At 41.9% G+C, this 13640-nt stretch overlaps 1 long non-coding RNA gene across 1 annotated transcript; it reads right to left on the reverse strand.

Moving 5' to 3' along the window:
• Nucleotides 1–674: 674 nt before the first annotated feature.
• On the reverse strand, nt 675–3423 carry LOC119359506. Its single transcript, XR_005172575.1, has 4 exons — nt 2699–3423; nt 2243–2305; nt 1582–1686; nt 675–1380 (listed from the first exon to the last, which is right to left on the reverse strand). It is a non-coding gene; the product is annotated as an uncharacterized LOC119359506 (long non-coding RNA).
• Nucleotides 3424–13640: the final 10217 nt, after the last annotated feature.

The following is a 13640-nucleotide window of genomic DNA, read 5'->3' on the forward strand; positions in this document are numbered from 1 at the left end:
CGGGTGTATTACAATTTCGCACATACGATATACTCCCTCCGTCCGGAAATACTTGTCATCATAATAAATAAAAGAGGGTGTATCTAGACGTATTTTAGTTCTAGATACATCTCTTTTTATCCATTTTGATGACAAGTATTTTCGGACGAAGGGAGTACATGTTAATTTGTTTCAACATGACAGCAGAAGAGATCATATTGTGTATATATGCTGTTCATGCACAGTCTGGTCAAGTTAAAACCCTCATACAGTAGTTCTAAAGTAAATTACAAATCGAGCCTGACGACCAGAATTGCTATAGTGTTGTCTCTTTGAATTTGAAAGCATGATGAGACATCAAAATAATAGTGTGCTTATGCTATTCATACAATCTTTTCAAGTAAACTTTCATTGTATTAATTTGTAGAAAAAATACAAAATAGATCTAAATTGCAAGAACAATTGTTATGAAGTTGTCTGTCTGGACTTGAAGGCATGAACACATAGTAGAAAAAGATAGCAGAAAATGAAGGAAGTACATATATCAATTTCTGCGACTGAATATTAATTTACATCTGAAATATTAGTTGAGCAACATTTCACATTTGTTAGAAAATCAGAGAAAATTGTACATCATGCATTCATTAATTCTCTAGTGCTGCCTAAAAACAATTGATTAGCTGCCAATCTGACCGTCTCCTTCCTATTTTCCGTCCTTTCCCCTGTTATTGGTTCCATCGGCTAATCCGCGCAGCTGGCCGTGCATCTGTGTTCTCCTCAGCCTGCTATGTGTAAATTAATACCCGGCAAATAAAGCTCTATCTGTCGGCATTGCGCTATCTTTCTTATACCAGGCAAATACAACACTAAATTTTATTGAGTAAAGAAGGAACACGGTACTTCGGAACACTGCAAATATATGCTTTGTTGATGCATCTACCAGTTGCATGGCTTCATCAAATTTTGAACTTGCATGGTTCAACAAAATCAAACAATGAACTCGCATGAACATTAGTTCAGAGGGCGATGATGCTCTGTCATTGGGATCAGGACCTCACATCTTAATGAAAGGAAGCAGTTATTAAGCAAGTCCAAAATCTGAGTGAGCCTTAGGCAGTCAACCCCATTGCAGAACCATGTCTGATAGAAAAACACTAACAACATCTAACTAACAAAGAGTGACTTGACCCATATATGTCTGCAAATGCAGCTCACATATTACTACGCAAGAAAACAAATCAAGTTGCTGCTGCTTCTTCACATAAACGATCATAAAATAAGATGAGAAGGCAGACACAACAAGCAGGAAGGCAGGACCTTCCAGCACAACTGTGATTCCTTCAACAGTGACGTAGCGGTGTCCCTGGGGACGTACCTGCAGTCACCCATATTGTACTCCTTCTGTGGACACAAGAGAACATACTTGTGTGAAGTTTAGGACTGCCAACCTCAAAAATGAAGAAGGAACTTTGAGATCTTTGAGACCTTTGCCTCTTTCAAGTAACAACATATGGTTCTTTTCTAAGAAATCAGAGGAGACAAGGAAATAAAAAAGAGAGTGATGCATGAGATGTAACGAAGATGCAAGATGATAAGACTCACCTGCTCATTGTGGCCAAGGCTAATCTGTGTTCCATCCGTTAACACTGAATGCACTTGAACAATCCTTAGGAATCCATGTCTCATGCATCATGCAGTCGAAACAACCTGGAAAGAGGAACTGGCTATGAACAAAACTAATTTATAAGAAAGATGCTACAGAAGATCAATCAACTGTCTATTGAATAGTGATTTCTTTCTCTGTGATCCTTGCAACAACAAAAATGTTGACTTTACTCATCATCATAGTATAGCTTGGTAAGAAGCTACTTCGCCAACCATCATGACAAACTAAAACCATCCGGGTCTGATGAAATCAAGGGTCATTCTAACATGGCATTTTGTGTTATATTCCCTCTGTCCCAAAATATAAGAACGTTTTTAACACTACACTAGTGTGAAAAACGTTCTTATATTATGGGACGGAGGGAGTAATATATAAGACAATAGCTGGATAGCTTGACAAATCAGGTCAAATAAAGGTTTTGCGCCAGAGAACAAAATAAAATTTGTTGTGGCGAAATCAGTAGCAAAGAAGCAATAAGAAAACACAAAAAATACAAGTAATATATATGATACAGTAATAAAGTATGTCATGCAAAATGCAGTAAACAATTACAGCCCATGCAGTTATACCAGATGAAAGTAGGATATCAAAAAATACCTGACCAAATGAAGCTCACACAGCTATTTGCCACCAATTTATCAAACAATAGTGTACATGAACCTGCAATACTTACATACAGTAGATCAGTAGTGCTACTTTTTTTTTAGATCAACCGTGCAACATTTAGTTAGTATATGTATGAAGCGCAAATATATTACAGATGAGGCTAACTACATCCAGAGGCCCAGACAGTTAGTATATTCTTACCACAGATACTTCAATCGGAGTGGTTTTCGATATGAAACTGTATTGCCATGTCCGCCAACATATTCTTTCATAAAGTATCAATCAAAACTGAAAATTTGTGTTTTGCAAGTGCCACTTTCAATGTTCAGGTTCAATTCATCATACAATTATGGAATATTAACTCTGAAATAAAATATGACCGTGCAACACTTCTTCTCCTCCTCTCGGATGTAAATAGAATACCGAAATCCGGAATTTCCGAGTTACCTGCACACATGCCATTCTCGCAGAACCCGAACGACCACTTCTCCTCTCCTCGCCATAAACCTTCACACAACACATCAGAAAATAAGAATTGGACATCTGAATAAAAAGGTCCAAGCAATGCAGGCTGAAGTTCAGAGCAATTGAGCTCGTTGTCAGGTGGCCCGTCATCTCTGACGTGCTAGAGTTAGCGACGACGCCATGGACGACACCATATGCTATTTTCCTCGTGCAGGAAGAGCACGAAGCCCCGTCGGACTATGAAGGGCACAGTCTTCATGGAGAAGAACTGCGACGTTCAGAGGATGCGGGGCCGCGGTCTTCCATGGGTGGACGGGTCACGGGAACCGAACGATAACGGGCCGGAGATGAGCGGAGGCCGGAAAGAAGGGCCAAATCGAGGAGGAAGAAGGCCAATCGGGAAGGATTCAGCGCCTCCCGCCTCAGATCACGCAGAACATGAGAAAAGGAAGAGGGCCTTGCCGGCAGAATCCACCTCGCCTCTAATCTGTCCGGTCAGCCATGGCCGGTGGGCCTCTCTTGCTCGACGGCTGTGCTCCCCAAGCGAATCTTGTGCCGGTGGTGCCGTGTCTGCTGTGCATCGGAGGTGGCGGTGGCACGCCGCCGTTGCTTCGTCTCCTTGGCCGTACGCCTGCCACCAGCTCCACACGGACAAAAGATCGGAGTTGAAAGGCTAGGGTAGATGGGACAGTAGGGCGAGGAGGCGATCGAGGAGGCGAGGCAGCGACCGCCACGAAGGAGAAGACCCCTTTTATAGGCATATACGGCGGCCAACCGGTGGCACCACACTCGTCTCGAGTCTTCGCGCGAGAGGAGACTCAATAAAATATCTGAAAGACCACCGCTCAAGGTAACGTGAGACCCACCAGAAAAGCCCAGAAGGCAACGTGTCCATCGATGGAATAGGCAGTCAACCTCACAAGGACACCTGTCATGGCAACGGCGCACAGAACCAAACGTGCCTAAACAACCCCACCAAGCAAAAGATGAAATCAATAGTGAAACCACCGTGCACACGTGTCGCTCAAACAAGGGCAGTAAAAAAAAGTTCAAAAAACCCAGGTAATTGAATCCCTTACGGGCCTAGTATTCTAGTTATGTACGTGCAAAACTAATCAAAGATGAGATACCGCATGCATGTACTTGTGCATGTTTGCTTCACTGTATATTCTGCATTCATTTTATTTGTCAGTAATTAAATTCTCTTTGGTACAAAATCACGTCGAACACCATCCAAATAAAGTCACATATTGAAGCTAAACAACAACGTAAATTTTTTGGTCACATACCCAATGAGGGGCAAATTGGTCTTTTCAGGTGTCATTTGACACCGTTAAGGCTTAAAATGGATGGAAGTGTCATAAAGGACATAAAATTTAGACATGGTGTTACATAAGGAAGAAAAAAGTTTTCAGTGTCAAATAAGGAAACAATATTTAAAACAGTGTTATATAAGGAATTTTCTCTTCCCCTTACGGTGAATGCATTAGCAGAATGATATACTACAAACCAATATCGATCTTCTTGAAAACTTCTGTGCCTCTAAGTTCATAGTTGTTCAAGGTTATTTAGGTGCATTTATGGGTGAAGCTGTCAGAGTCTACATCTGCAAGAATATCTCTAGCTGTGGCAACAACACGTTATGGAAGAATCATGAATGACCTGATAACTGAAAAGCCCTCGCATTGGACTGGGCAAATAAATTCAGCACTACCATGTACAAAGGGATGTGTGGCATAGAATTTCCCTGATTTACGCTGACATATTCAGCCGAACAAAAATGTAGTAGAACGCTAGTAGAAATATTCACCATAGTGATGATCCATTAACCATCGATGGTCCCAATCTGCAAACAGAACAGAGTTTCACAAGTCATTGTTGGATCAAAATGGGCCGTACAGGCGCTGAGGAAACAAGCAGTACCATCGCGCCAGTCCATCACCCTGCCCGCCGAATCCAAAGGACACCATCAGATGAAAAATTGGTTAGAAATGGGGTGCAAAATCGAGGAGGTGTTAGGGTTTAATCCAACAGAAAAGCCCCAAGCACGCACAGACGGTGCCTACAGATCAGGGGAACGAGGGGAGCTCGGAGTCCCCAGATTAGGGTTGAATTTGCAGCAAACAAAAACGGAAACCAAGAGCGCCTTCAGATTAAATTTCAGGGAGAAACGAAGGAGACCTAGCTGGGCCACGCCTCGGATCGATACCCCCCCATGCCGCGCTAACCTGAAACGGAGTTTGGAGCTTGGCGGAAGCGGTGCGCCTTCATACCAATGGCCAAGCACCGGAGTTTCTTCGATTCTTGAGAAGGCAGAACGGGAAGAAGCGCCGGCCGGAGAGCGACGCGGGCAGTGTACTGTGCACGCTTGGGTTCAGGTTGCTTTACCTGAACCCCTTTTTTTATTATTATACAAGTGAAAAGTCGAAAATTCGAATCTGAACCCGAGCTCATCTGCACCTGCGCTCACGAAAAAAATCAAAATAAATACTAAAAAAATTCAAAAAATTCCAAAAAAAAATTAGGGTGGTAGACAATTTGATGCGTGAGGTACCTCTAATTTTCAAAACATTTGGACTTCTGTGCAGCTCTTAGTAAAAAAGACAAATTGGAGGTCTGTAAAAATGTGTACTGTTTATATACTGTTCTGGTCTGATTTGTCTTTTTTGCTGAGAGCTGCAAAGAAGTCTAAATGTTTTGAAAATTAAAGTGTACCTCACACATCAAATTGTCTACCACCTTAATTTTTTTGAATTTTTTTGAAATTTTCTAAAAAATTTATGATTTTTTTTTGACCGGGTGCAGATGCACCCGGGCACCGAAACGCCGCTCTCGTAATAAGTCGCTTATTCTTGCTTCGCTTTGACCGGTTTGACAAATTTTACATTATTTTAGATATAAGAGAAATTTAAGTTTTTTTTTAGGGGTAGAAATTTTACAAGTCCGGTGCAGAAGCACGCGTGTCCGACACATCACGCAGCTCAACGGCCGTGCAGGGCCCGCAGCACGACTGAGGCCGTGGTTGGGCTGCGAGCCGAGGCCCGCGTGCCAGCACGGAACGGCCCATTGTTTCTGAAATTTTTATTTTTGAATGCCCAAAAGACTAAAAATAGGCCCAAATCAGCCCAAAAGGCTGAATAATACACGTGTCAACCAGCACACGTGCCATGTATCGGGCCGGCACATTTAGCTAATGTGATGTACCTGTTTATGGCTCCGGTGCACGGGCCCATTCCAAATATGTCTTTATTAACTTGGCTAAGCCTTTTCTCAACCAAAAAGAAAAGAATGCTTAGCTAAGGCTTACTCACTCTCCTTGAAAAGAAGGCGTATAAATTTTTTCTGAAGTCAAATGAAGTAACAAACTTGGTCAATTTTTGCATTCTTTGATTTCAAACTCGGTGTACATGCATTTTTTTCTAGCACGGAGGGAGTAGCTTGTTATTCTTGGATTACTAGAGAGGACTTACCGTACTAAAAAAAACTAGACATGACTTACCTATTTTATAAGCTCATGTGCAAAACATAGTTGTAAGAATGTTAGCGGAAATTACAATCAAAATACTTTTAGTATAATACAATCAAATAAGGACACCATATGGAACAAAAAAATCGATAGGCCCCTTTCGCTAAAAAGGGAATTGATATATCACTTTTGATTTTTTGGACATGAACCAAAAGGAAATTACTAATTCTTATTGCAAAGAATATTTATAGTTTAATCCTTACGAAAGAAATTCTATAGTGGTTCTTTTATATGAGTATGCGGGTGGAAAAAATCATACGCCCATGAGTTTGTATGTTTTTTTCTATAGTGTTGCATCAAACACAATTTGGAAGTGGTGCCAGAAAAATGATTATTGGCATGCTTTGGCCCCTCTATAGAATATTGATTCATCGTCACAAAAAATATTGATTCATCACCTTGGGCCTTTTTTATTTCTCGTGTACGCATAGCTTTGATCTTATATGATTTTACTAGTTGTTGGTGTGTTTCTGTGCATGTGTTGGTATTGGTTGTGTGTATCATAGGACAAAGGATTTATAGCAAGCAGGTGCGGGGCACACAACCCCCTTTTTCTTTGGCTTTCGATTTTAAAATTTTGATATCTTCTGTATCAAAAGTCCAACTTAACTTTTATTTCCATATTCGTGTATTTGATGATGAGGCCTTTCATGAGATACATTTTGAATCCGTATTTGACGAGTTTTTAAAATTTTCTTAAGTTTCAACTTCTGAAACTTAATACGTGCAACCGACAAAATCGTGCATCTCAAATCCCACAACCAACAAAAATGTTTCAACTACTGAAACTTGGTACGAGCGCCCGACAGAAACACAAGTTTCAGAACCTCCGACCGACAAAAATGTAAGTTTTAAACCTGCTATTGACAAAAACATAAGTTTTAAAAACTGAAACTTAAAATTTATCGTGTCCACGTGCGGGGTCCAAGGATTTTGCAGTTGCGAGGCAATTGGGTGGCTGGGTAAGTGCATCCTCCCGCACATGTGTGTCCCTGTAAATTTCTGTGTATCGTATCCATATAGAGGAGTATGTGCTCATAGTGTTTGTATCCTCTCGAGTTTTGATATACTCCTTATAGTGTTTGTATCCTCTTGTATCTTGATAAAACGTTATAAAATTTATCCTCAAGTGAAAGAAATTTACCCTTTATCGAAAGGAAAACGGAAAACGATTCTAGCACCGCAGTACGCGAGTGCTTTCTTTCAAGGAAAAACAGTCCACCTATAATTGGCATCTTTAGCTGCTATTAGTAGTATCGTTTGTCTAAGCCAACTTGTCGGGTCAATTTCTTGTCTCATCGTGCAGCTCCCTATGATCCTGTCTCTCGATTTGGTCTTGCAGGGGCCGGCTCTAAATTCCAGTCGATCACTGTGTTACACGAGGATTAAAAATGCTCGAATCGAAGGTGGCGATCTATGGGAATCCCGAACCCTAGGGCGATTCTGCTACGAGCCTACGATGAAAACAAGCGAGGAGTCGGTCAACCTTGCATGTGCAGAGAAACGCTGCTCTGAAAAACACTGTTTGCAAAGAACAAAGTGATGCCATGTCAGACAACGAGCTTCGGTTCCCCATCGGTCGCCATAACTCAGCACCAACAAACAAGCTACTCCTACCTACTCTTCATCAATCATCACTCCCTGCGCAGATACTACCGCAGTACACACCATACAGTAGTCTCAGTTATTTGGCCAAGTTTTGTTTACTCAACGTAGAATGTCAAAAGGCCACAGGCATAATTAACATGGACAGGGATGACACCTTCCGGCAATTAAGATGAGCACTGAAAGGAAACAAGGAGATTGCATCCAGGCGCAACAAAATACTCCTAGTAAAGAGAGTGGCTGCTGCTGTTTAGCCATTTCTGTCGTTTTATGATCGCCAGGGCCTTTCTTATCGTTTTGCCAGTGGAACGTAACAGTTCGTCAGGCCCTGAAAAGAGCAAGCACGGCCCCCTTTAAGCGCGAGCATTTCGGATCAACCCTAGTACGATCCACTTTTCTGTGGAGCCAGCTTGTTGTATATTCCAAGCCTTTCTTTCTTGTGCTAGCGAACAGGGGAGCCTCGCAGCTCTCCGGGGAGACATCCTCATCTGACACATTGCGAGCATTCAGGTTCAGTGCCTTTGAGCTTCAAAAAAAAGTTCAGGGCCTTTGGCTCTGTTCATATGCCATTTTTTCAATTTTTTGGAGTCGCTTTTCAAGGTTGCGACAAGAGAAGAGTACAAACAGATTTGCTAAGCCATCTCTAGAGCAACTACATAGTCATCATATGACCCGATCATCATAATAACCGTTAATATGACGGTTTTGATAAAAAATAATGCTATAATAATGCTACACTAGAGTTTTCGAGAAAATTGCACAAACCACCTACTTTTGGTGCTAATTTTACACAGAACACTCATTTTACAGGTTTGTTGCAGAAAACATCATATTTTGGGGTAATTCATTGCAGCTAGGTTTAATCCACCATTTGGGTGTATTAACATGCTTCTTGACAAGTGGGTCCAGTTTGTAAGTGCGTCGGTGAAAAAAATAGCCACATCAGCAACCAACTAGAACAATCAATATCTCATAATTCGTTGCTTCAATTGAGCTGAATTTTTTCTAGAATATTAGTGAGTGTACACATGGTTTACTTTTTTACATTTTTTTAAATGTTAAATTTGAACAAAAATATTGAAGGAGCCAACTAACATTGCAATACCGCCCAGTATTTTGATGCTAAAACCTCATGGCGGTAATTTTTTGGGGTGTACGACTTCATGATGTCTGTACTGGTCATATGATAACTACTTGGATGGTAAAACCTCATGGCGATAATATTTTGGTGCCTGAGACTTGATGATGTCAGTAATGGCTTTATGGCAACCACTTGGATGCTAAAGCCTAACGGCGAGAATATCTGTCATATCTCGGCGCCACTGATTCTATTTTATGAATATTGTGCCTATTTATGAATCATTTTAGATTTACATAGCAATCTTATGTTTTTCACATGAAAGTTTGTGGTGTGCTATTAACTAGATGTAACCAATAATGAAACTGGAAATTTCAGCTAGTTTGGATCACATAATAATGAGATATTCACAGTTTACATTGGCTCATACAAATTTTTTACTCAAAATTCAAAATTTTCAGAAAAAATGCAGAACAATTTCAATAAATCACACATGTACCCGATACTATTCTGGAAAAGGGCAGCTCATTTGGACCACCCGTTTGTGAGATATTTGCAATGTTAGTTGAGTCATTCAATTTTTTCGTTCAAATTTAACATTTTCAAAAAAAATGTAAAAAACCAATAAATCATACACGCACTTACTAATATTCTAGAAAAAAAGCAGCTCAATTGAAGGAAAGAATTGTGAGATATCGACGGCTTTAGTTGGTTGCTGATGCTACAAGTTTTTTTTTGCCGCGGTGCACTTACAAACTGAACCCACTTGTCAGAAATCATGTCAACATACTCAAATGGTGCATTAGACCTAGCTGCAACGAATTACCCTAATATGTGACGTTTTGTGCAACAAACCTATAAAATAGGTATTCTATGCAAAACTAGCATCAAAAGTAGGTGGTTTGTGCAATTTCCTCTAGAATTTTGATATGGCTTCTGGTTGATGTAATTTATAGAGTTCACTCGATAAACGACTTCGCAGCCTCCATATATGAAGGTCGGGGAGGGTCCATATGGAGCTCGCTCCAAACCCAACGGTCAGCATGGGAGGGAAATTTTAGCTTTCTTCCATCTCATGTCGTCCATATGATTTGAAGCAACCCAGCCTCCCACGCACCACCAGCGACGGGCACCCGACCATTAATGCCATGCCCCAGCACTTGGATTCCCGTGACAGCTCGTCGGATAGTCTCCATTGTCCACCACACACATCATCTCCTAGCTTATGTGTGAGCAGGCTGGGAGAAGCCCCGTCAGTAGGCGAGAGGAATGTGAGCATGGCCGCGTTTCTCAGTGAAAAGTGTGCCCCTTGATGGTCGTCTGTCGCCCCTCCTTAACTGCCTTCTTAATGGTAGCTCCAGCGGCTCTGACCTGCCTTCATGCGACCTCTTCCTCTTCAAAACATGTTTCAAAAATTATCCTCGGATACCCTGGATCTCTTCTGAGAGCAGTTGGAAGTCATCCTTGACGTGCTCGCGAGGGATGAGCCGAAAGGGAGCAGCGGAATTGGGACCACGTGATCGCTCCCGCCATCGCCATTGTCGTGGAAGAATGGCTGGCCTGGGACAATTGCCCTGAGGCCATCTTTCGGGGCATCGAGGTCCGCAATGCCGCCGCCGCCATAGAAGCATGGCTGCCCTGAAGCGCGATCACCGAGGCACGCCGTCTGTTAGTGTCACTTAGTGGCGACTACAAGCACTGAAGCGAGCCGAAGGAGCGCCGCCGACATTGCCCCTCCATCGTCGGAGTCGTGTACAACTTGTTGTAGTATAAAGTCGGGAAGTCGTCGTGCTAAGGCCCTCATAGGACCAACGCATCAGAACAACAATCGCCGTCGATGAAAAATAACGTAGATCAGAAGTATCCAACCCGAAGACACACGAATATAGACGAACAACAACAAGATCCAAGCAAATCCATCAAAGATCCATCGGAGATACACCTTCACACGCCCACCAATGATGCTAGACGCACCGCTGGAACGAAGCTAGGCGGGAAGATCTTTATTACATCTTCAGGGAAACTATAATAACGGTACCATAAGATAGACGACGCATTTGGGCCTATGGTTCTTTTGATGCTGTGGTAGATTACGATAACTCTTCTTTCCAAACAAGCTTTTATCTGTTATAGTGCTTGGCTAATTAGTACACTTATTACTGAATTCTATGGCTTTTCTTACACTAATTTTTCTTGCCGGTCTTGTGATCTTGTCCGTCCATGGCGGGATCCGACGACCCGACGCACGCTCGCAGCATATCCAGGTGCACCTGCCACTTGGGCACGAACTCACGAAACACTGCCTCCGTCCTGCAATTTAAAACCGTGGCACGAACAGACGACAGGGCTTTTCCTCCTCAAAAGCTCCGACGGCGGCGAGAGCTCGATTAAGCAATCAAGCAAAGATGGCAGAGCGTCTGATCTTGAGAATGATGACACGCTCGCGCGCGTGGAGATTAACTAACGATTAAAGAGCTGCTCCCCGAGAAAACCACTTGGTTATCTGCGATGATGCATGCAGGCAGGAGTCAGGACAAGCGCAGCAAGGAGCATAGACTAGTTAAATAATCCCGCGGGAAGAGAATTTTCGTGTGTTCTTGAAATTGCTCCAAATTTGTGACTCACAGCGCCCAACCTATGAGATTGCCTTTGCCCTGGGATCTCTCCTCAGTTCCCGTTCCATTTCAAGCTACGGAGAGAATACTCCCATGGATCACATGCTTGTGCTTCGGCCTCCAGCGCTATTTACTTCAGATGAACGCCTGCCTGCCTGCCTGGTCGCAAGTCTTTCCCATGCCATGCCATTCCTCGCAGAAAACCACGAGCGTGAGATGTGACATGCTTACACCTGCCACATTGCGGCATTCAATGGCGTGCAGATTGTGCCAGCCCGCCAGCCGGAGCCAGGGACGCCAACGATAGGTTTTTGCATCGATGTGCTTGTATTTTTTGAATTGCTACTGGATAGTAAGACTGTTCGAGTAGTAATGAAAGTGTGATTCAGAAAGTGACGGTGCAAACAGAGCAGCAATACAGAGACAGTCTGCGTATGTAAAAGTGTTAAGTTCTTCTGTAAGAAATGAACTGCAAACGGCAGGTCAGATATGGGCACCGCAGGACCCATATGATTTGTGGACAACAGAACGCTGCACCAACACATAGTTAAGAATATTTACAAGAGCGGGTGTTTGCCTCATGACTATAATATCACCACAGCGTCCGGGGTAAAACCCACGCGCCACTGCGCAAAGCCGCAAACCCCTCGTTTTCTGTTGTTTTTTCTATATATATTTTACATTATACCAGCAGAAAGCCGGAAACAGCTATCTGATACAATGCTCTAAAAAAAAGCTATCTGATACAATATTTAGCAAAGTAGCTTTCGACACTTTAAAAATACAGATATAAAACGAGCAAAGAAAGCTGTAGATCAGTGGTCACACCCGGAGGGAAAGGAACATGATGAGCACACCACGGTCTTCGCAACGAACATGCCCTAATGTCCACCCAAAAAGATACTACTAGTTGTTGATGGAAACCTTTCTGCGAGGACTTCTAAATTCAGAGATGTCTCTGTCTTTCTAGCAAGTTAAGGATGAAATATTAAACATATGACGCTTTGATAAATGACAAGGCGTATATTCAGCAAAGACATATTGGACTGCTCCATTTCCCCCCTTATTATCGTACCAATTAAGTTGTTTGCTCTACATAAATGTGAACATAGTAGGGGATGTAAAAACATCTTTGTGAAAATCAATAAATAACTATGTAGATTTGAAATCGAGTGCACAACATTGAATGATATTTTTTTTTCTCACTCAGATACATCGCTATTTCTCTAGCACACCGGTCTCTTTACACAATTCCAACTATTACAAATTCAAAACTTAACTTGAGGTTGTCAAATAGTGAAACCATAAAAATGGATAGAAGGGTGAAAGTCAGGAAAACAGAAATGCGAGTAGGAGTAAAGACCACTTCGACTGTGGAAATTTCATAAGATGCTGGATTTCAGCCCTCATGATTTATTCATGAAAGGGATCTTGGGATTTTTTTAAGGCTTCAACCTCATAAGTGTTATTTTGATTAAATGTATGGTGTTACCTAAATTCTATTGATTGATTTCCTATGGGTTAGCCCCATAGAAATTTCGACATATTTGGCAACCACATTTTTACACTCATTAACATAGGATGGGGGTACTTTTTCCAAGTTTATTGTGTTCCCTCTAAACTCATATTTCCTATGGTTTGCAACTATATGTCCTGTACTTGCACTCCTGAAATTTGTGTGTTTTACTTGTTCCTACAATCCAATGGGGCCCCTCTTGTCCTTTGGTTTTCTAGAGCCAAAGCCGTTTCTCAAAAAGAAGAAAAGGTACATAGCCACTACATCGAATGATGCACTCATATATATTATTGATTAATGATAACGCCGAATAAATAGGCTTACAAAGAGGAGGAAAAACTTGAGGTCATGCCTCATGACAGCATCCCCAAACCACCACCAAACCTATGACAACATATTAGTAGACAAATGAAGGAACGTTCGACGATGACACCTTCAAGAAGGAACCAACGCTCACTCGACAATGTTGGATGTTACAATCAGATGTCTAAAAGAGCAATCATTCCTTAATCTTGTTTTGACATTGATGACAATATACTCATAGGGGACTAATAATGTTTACTAAGTGAATCTATAGGTTTTAT

Source organism: Triticum dicoccoides, chromosome 2A, assembly GCF_002162155.2.
Source record: "Triticum dicoccoides isolate Atlit2015 ecotype Zavitan chromosome 2A, WEW_v2.0, whole genome shotgun sequence".
In the NCBI taxonomy this organism is placed as follows: Eukaryota; Viridiplantae; Streptophyta; class Magnoliopsida; order Poales; family Poaceae; genus Triticum; species Triticum dicoccoides.